The following is a 5759-nucleotide window of genomic DNA, read 5'->3' as shown; positions in this document are numbered from 1 at the left end:
TAAAGGAATGTATTACGTTTTGGAACAAACATCCACCTGCACTTAAGGAAGAAACTGATTTCAGGGATCAAAGAATAAAATCATCGGGACAAAAGGACTGTGTGTTCAGTGATTAGTCTTGTGTGCATTTAGGTCCTGGGTTTTCTGTCAGTCCTTGTGAGAGTCTTGACGTTGTTGGATGGATGTTTGGTTCTGAACTATGTTTTGCCTTGCTATACTTTGTTTCCTTTGCCTATTCCACAAATAAAGGAGTTTGATTTCTACCAACGGGTTACTGCACTTGGGTCCTATATACCTCGCTGTCCATCCGTGAAAAAGCCTGGATTTCCAAAACATTTGGAAATTGTGTTAATTAAATATATTTAATGAAAGATATTTTTAAAACTGCTTAGGAGTGGAATTTGTATCATACTACTTTTAGTCTTTGGGCACATAGGAAACGTTTTTTCCTCAAATGTGATGAAATATATAGAAATAACAGAGCCCGATGTACCCAGAGACTACATATGCTGTTAAGACAAACTCATTTCCCGACAAATGTTACCAAATCTGTTCAAACAAGTCATTCTCACATGAGGTTAATATATTTATTATCAGTTCTCTCAACATTGTTTTGTTCAAATCCACATTGTCTCTCTCTCTTTTCTTTCTCAGAGGGGGGGTTCAGCTCATAACTGCGGGCAGCTGAAGGTGGGTCAGGTGATCCTGGAGGTGAACGGGGCGACCATGAGGGGCCGCGAGCACAGGGACGCCGCACGCCTCATCGCAGAGGCCTTCAAGACCAAAGAGAGGGACTACGTGGACTTCCTGGTGACCGATTTCAACGTGGCACTATAGCTGAGCGGAGGAGGAGACAACATGACAGGAAGAAATTGTCTATTGTTTTAAATGGCACAACTCTTTTAAACAAACACAAAGGAACCGACTGATCTCTGAGCCCTTCAGTCTGGATATATGATTTTTCATTACCGTGGACTTTGTTCAGGATTCTCCTCAACGTGTTACCTCCGCACTGTGAGACCTTATGCACTAAATGGAAAGTAGTGAAACCTTTTATTTTTTATCTCCTTGTGGATTTACGGAACTCCTTGTAGCACTTCCTCTTCCTTTGGTCAGTTTATTATTATTATTATTATTGATTTTTTTCGCTTCTACCCGAGAGACAACCGCACATCTAAGACTGATCCACGCTCGACTTTACAAGCCTGGATTTGTAAATGTAAAAATGAACAAATGTAGATACAGATGCCTATATATACTGTACACATAAAGATAATCCTATATGAATTATAAAACCCGTAACCTCCGTTGCATCATCAACATATAGTGATATATTTAAAGATGATGATGATGATGCCGGCCATCCTGGTGATTCTACATATTTTATAGTGATGCTACCTGCCTGTCTGCGTATAAGCACTCTTTCACAATAAGAAGAATGATATGTCAAGCTAACAGAAATACACGTTACATGCTTTAATCAGACATAAACATACATGTATGAGGGAAGGGCACCACGCAAATGCACCTCAGTTCCTGTTTCTTTCCACTTCCATGTTTATATGTATTTTTCACTACTTTGTCAACTCATTCTGTGAAAGCAAGATAAACGATCAAGGCTTCATTTTTTTTACTTTATTGGCAAACAACACGTTTCTAACACCTGAACTGTAGCCATGTTTCCTAGTACACACTAAAACACAATGTCGTTCAGAGTCTGTTTCTCCACGCAGCAATTTTGAAAAGCTTAGTATTCATTTTCCCCAAAATGCTGCATCAAATATTTACTTTCACATTTCGCCAGTTCTGTTTTGAGATATCCTCAGAGTGAATAAAACCCCAAATGTTTTCCCTCAGACTGCTCAGCTTTGCTCCTGCTACTCTAACAATTGCTAATGTTTCTTTTTTTATTTCATAGTTTTAATTATATACGCCCTGTGGGGGGGGGGGGGTTGCTGCAGCCATGCTCAGTGAAGCAATTAAATCCAAGAGGGGAGTGATGAGACATTTAGAGGACGACGACACTGCCAAAGATTTGATACATTTGAATCTTCGACACACATTTCATCCGCTCATAGAAAAGCAATTAGGAGATAAGCAATCAGGTGGAGTGAGAGACCGAGAGGGAGAGGGAGAGGGAGAGCGTAACATGTGAGACGTGATTGTTGTTGTGATGATTTCCCTTCCTCTCAGGAAGAGGCCGAGCGTGGAGAGGATGTACAGCAAACATCCTCCCTGTGTGCAGGTATGAGTATGAAGTCATTAGAATAATTCATCTTAAAGTAGACCTATCATGCTATATTTGAATAATATAGTGTAGGACCATACCTATATAAGGCATATTTATTCTTTTTATTTTTCAAAATACCAAACAGATCATGCATTTTAGCCATTCCTCATTTCGCTCAATTTAACACTGTCTTTGCATGGGCTGATTCTGTGGGAACAGCACCACCTACAGGCCTGGCATAATATGTACTACAGCGTCTCCAGCGCTTTGGAACGGCAATGTCCGTGGCTGTCTCCTCCTGATTGGTGGAGTTGGCCCAATAGCCGTAGCGCCACTTCTGCGACGTCATAGAAGTGTTCAAATCTGGATCAGTCTGTATCAGATCCGTTGCAGCCCCTTTTTAAGAGATTTGGGTATGGAGGAAAATAGAGAGGGTTGTGTTTTCTGACACTTGGTGAGTTCCCTGGAACACCGGGGACACATATTCATGTATCAAAGACGTACAAAAGTGCATTTTGCATGATAGGTCACCTTTAAGTGTTCTGACGTGGATGTGTGTGTATGTCTGGAGCTAATGGATGAAAATATATGCTCAAAACAAGGAGACTGCAAATAAAGACTAATGTAAATGTCCTCCAGGGAGCTGCTGTGAGACGCAGGAGGACGTGATGCAGGAGTCTGGGCAGCTCTGTGAGGAATCACTATCAAACACTCCTGAATCATTCTGCTGACAACTCTGAGAAACACATGCTCTGTGTATCCACCATACCCCTTCAGAATGTCAACCTTTAATGAATAACAACAAAATGTCAGGTTTTTTTTTTTTAAGGTCATACCCACATCCTTGCCCTGCAATGCCCAATTATGAGCCCGTTATATTTATTTTTTTCAGTCTTTCAGACCAGAAATTAATCGATTACTCAATTTACAAGTGGGATATTTTAGTGCGTGGATGGCCCCTAGAAGCTGATGAATGTTTGTGACTCTGATTTGGTCTCCAGCTGCTTTTTTTACCAGCTTGTTGCAAACTTTGTCCGCCTGTTGTTTGGTGTCACATTCAAAATGTGGGTTTTGTGAAAAAAGGACGAGAGTAAGAAGGAGAGGGAAGAACAAGGATTCAATCAGAGAAGAACTTTAGTAATACTTTATCGATCGCAGAGGGAAAATGTATTGTTTTACTAACAACTAACAAACTCTAGATCTACACATGCACCAACAGGAATTATCATAAAGTGTTGCTTGGTCAGATGAGGGTTTGGTGCCTTGCTCAAGGGTTCCTTGGTAGAGGCCACTCTCCAGCTACTAATCCACACTCTGTGGTGAAACAAAATACTACTACAAACACAGTCGGAGCGTTAGCATTGCAAGTTAACTTCAAATGTAACTACAGTGGGTAAAATGGTGGTCGAAGTTGTATGAATTACGAAGACACCCCAAATACGCCTTTATACACACAGTATACTATATGTGCTGTTAAACCAAAACAATTAGCTCATACTACAAAACCTAGTAGAGTTGCCGAACAGTTAGTAGCATAGGTTAACACAACAAAATGTCCCTTCTCACCCTGCATCATATCCACACTTTTGGAAAGCTTTTATATTCAAAGCGCAGACATGGAATTCCTCATCTTAAAAGTAAAATTATGCAAATGTCTGTTACTGGGTTGTGTCCAATTCAACACTGGCTGAACATCATTTGAACTTTGTTTTGAGTCTTTTTCAGCCCACATCCTCTTGAGGACAGAGTCCAGATTTCTTTTGGCACAGGATCGGGATGCGTATATTTGAAGACAAACAGGAAAAGATTGATATATATTTTAACGTGGCTGCCTACAAAACCAGACAGATATTCATGAATGTTTAAATATCCTGCCTCACAGAGCGAGGTGTAAAAATACAGTCCACATGAAAGTAGTGACAGGAAGAAGTAAATCCAGATGGGATAAATCCACTGGGTGACACAAAAATGACATCATCAAACTAACACTTTTAAGCTAAGGCTTTTAAAGTGGCTCTTGTTCTGTTGCTAACGTAGCTCATGTTGCCAAAAATAAAGCACCAGGCTTGATCATTATTTAACTTATTGTATTCATCTCTAGCATCAGTTTAGTTACTGAGGGCCGCATGGAGCAACTCTTATTTATTCATACATTTAGCTTCTGAGAGCCAGTCAATATCTGAAAGAAATATATAGCCTACTCGCCACAACTGCAAACAAACTTAAAATGCAGCGTGTGTGTGTGTGTGTGTGTGTGTGTGTGTGTGTGTGTGTGTGTGTGTGTGTGTGTGTGTGTGTGTGTGTGTGTGTGTGTGATTTTTGTGATATCGTGATTTAGATAAGCAGACGGAGACATTCAGACGGATGAGGCAGGAGTGCGTCCTCTCGGTGGAATAACTCCACTGAACAATCTGATCTGGAAGGAATCGCAGCCACAAAGATGAAGGCTTTTGTGTTCTGAAATATCTTTTGAAAATTGTAATATTTGTTTAGTGACAATGCCATACTATATTTGCAAATATTTGATTTCATTTTGATTCGCGACTAGGGTGTTTTAAATCACCTGGAGGGTAATGCCACTAAGGTTATTCTCCTCCTTTGAGAGAAATAAAACGCTTAAAAGTGTGAAATCAGTTTTTGGTACCTATTCCAAAAGATTCCAAATGAAAGCGCCACAGAAGCCTTTTTACAATGAAGGAAAAAGTCAGAAAATACCAAAACTTACAATAGAACCCTTCTGACTTCCAAACTCTGTCAGCGGCCCATCGGTTAGGCTACTAATGAAGATGTAAATACAAAATATATATTATAACATGAATATATATATTTTAAATAAAGGAGCACTATGACAAAAAAGGAGGAAGATATCAGAAGGGTTATTCATTGTTAGTTTTTTTTTAAATATATATATATTTGCAGTATATAAACTATAACCTTATTCTTTAACAGTAGATGTCAAACATCCAAAATGGTATCAAAACGTACGCAGCCACTCAAGGAGTTTCCCTAAATAAAGTCTTGATTTAAGAAAATTCCGATTTATTTTCCAAACAGTTTTTCTCAGTGCTAGGGACATTATAAATCTTCAAAAATAAAACGATTTCTGGTATACGAAAAGTTGACAAGAAACAGTTAAATAATCACTTAATTTAATAACTTGAACCAAGATAAACAATTCCAGCCACATAAGAGTGGCTGGTTCAATCTCAGTATCCATTAATGCCATCTGCGCCCCCTTCCCGCTCAGGTGAAAAGAAGAGAAAAGTATCAGAGAAAGAAAAAACATGTTATCATATTAACCATAATATATCTATTCAGACATTTTTAAAGCGTCCTGTAGACATGGGGGTCTNGGGGGGGGGGGGGCTCTGACAGTCTCATTAATCTCGTTGTCTTGTTGGTCAGACTCATAAAGCTCCACCTGTTGAGTCCGTTAATAACGTTTCTTTGTTTCACTGAGTGTGCCTCCTGCTTTATTAGCTGCACAAGTTCATTTTGTCTGTGTTCATCTCTCCCCCCCCCCCCCCCC

The sequence above is a fragment of the Notothenia coriiceps genome, unplaced genomic scaffold (assembly GCF_000735185.1).
Source record: "Notothenia coriiceps isolate Sejong01 unplaced genomic scaffold, NC01 NC01_scaffold00037250, whole genome shotgun sequence".
NCBI lineage: Eukaryota > Metazoa > Chordata > Actinopteri > Perciformes > Nototheniidae > Notothenia > Notothenia coriiceps.
This window is presented reverse-complemented; position numbering follows the sequence as displayed.